This window comes from Suncus etruscus, chromosome 5 (genome assembly GCF_024139225.1).
Source record: "Suncus etruscus isolate mSunEtr1 chromosome 5, mSunEtr1.pri.cur, whole genome shotgun sequence".
Classification (NCBI taxonomy): domain Eukaryota; kingdom Metazoa; phylum Chordata; class Mammalia; order Eulipotyphla; family Soricidae; genus Suncus; species Suncus etruscus.
In genome coordinates, this window is record NC_064852.1 from 131,502,868 (window position 1) to 131,504,651 (window position 1,784).

Here is a 1,784-nt window from a genome sequence, read left to right on the forward strand (position 1 = left end):
ATAAATTAATGTCATCTTTCTTTTTGTACAAATGAAAATAAAAATAATAGGGCTGAAGCGATAGTACAGATTTAGGACATTTGCCTTGCATGCTGCCAATCCAAGATGGGCCTTGGTTCAATCCCCAGCATCCCAGATAGTCCCCACAAGCCAGGAGTGATTTTTGAGTGCATTGCCAGGAGTAACCCCTGAGTGTCACCTGGTGTGGCCCCCAAAAGCAAAATAGATAGATAGATATAGATAGATATAAAATAAAGAAAATAAAAATAATAACTGCTGATTTATGAATTAGTATTCATTCACTTATATATTCGTGGAGTATACCATTTTAGTCAAATTCCACATTCTAGTATGTATTTTCAATATAGTTTCACCATTTTGTTTTAAAAATCCAACACATACTAGCTAGTTTATAAGTCATTGAAAATAGAAAATAGCAGTATAATTTTGCAGTGTAAAATACAAAATAAATTCCCTTGTATAAAAAAGCTTGCTCCATTTATGCCTTTTTAATTTGTTTATTTGCATTTTTGCTTATTTGCATTTTTAAAGTACATAGATATATAAATATTTGGCCAATGTTAATAGTAACTAATAAGTTATAATACCTTTGTCAAGAAAGTTTTCCAGGGGCCGGAGAGATAGCATGGAGATAAGGCATTTGCCTTGCATGCAGAAGGATGGTGGTTCAAATTCCTGCATTTCATTTAGTCCCCTGAGCCTGCCAGGAGCGATTTCTGAGCATAGAGCTAGGAGTACCCCTGAGCATTGCCGGGTGTAACCCAAAAACAAAAAAAAAATTGTTTTCCAAAAATGTTCATTAGGATTGAACATCTCATAACTTAGGGAAACTTGCATTCACATTGAGTTTACTTTACTAACATTTTAATAAAATGTAATGCTTTATTCCAGTACTAATTTAAGTTGCTAGTGTTATCTTCATAGATTGTCAGAATAGAAGTATTTTATATCTTATAAAGTAAAGTGCCTGTTGAATTTAATGCAACAGAGACCACTTTCAAAATTTATTAAAAATTTTATGAAGGACAAATAAAATTATAATTGAAATCAGGAAATTGATGACTGATAATATAAAAGAATATAATTGAAAAAATATTTTATCTTTAGTTACTATTTTGAATGTTCATAATAAATTCATTTTATAGCTTGAGAGGATGATTATTCATTATACACTGCATTTTTATTTTGTAATATTACATTTGCAAAGTAAGTGAATTTGAGCAGTAACAAAAGATAATAACTTTAAAATATTCACTAGGGGCTGAAGTAATAGTATAACAAGTAGGACTCTTGCCTTTCACATAGTCAACACAAATTCAATCCCAGGTGTCATATATGGCTGACTCATGTTTTATTTCTAGGTCCCGTATGTATTCCGAAGCCATCCAGGAGTGATTCCTGCATACAACGTGAGAAGGAATATACTCCTGATTACTACAGTCTATGGCACAACCCACCCCAAATATTTACTTTGTAAATTGTGTTTTTCATGTGTGCCTGGACCTTAGAAAATAATAGGTTATGAGAAAACAATGATTGAAGGAGAAAAATCATAAATAACAATATAAAATTTTAACAATAATTTACTTTTTCTAACCATAATATCCAAATAATCTCTACTGCCTATCGAAATATTATCTTCTTTATGCAACATGAAATTTTCCTGCTGAAAGTCTCTGTTCCTCCTTCCCTCTCAATATCACATACAGAGACATGAACTGCTCATGTTGAGCAGTTACTTTTACTGTAATCAATAGAGGATG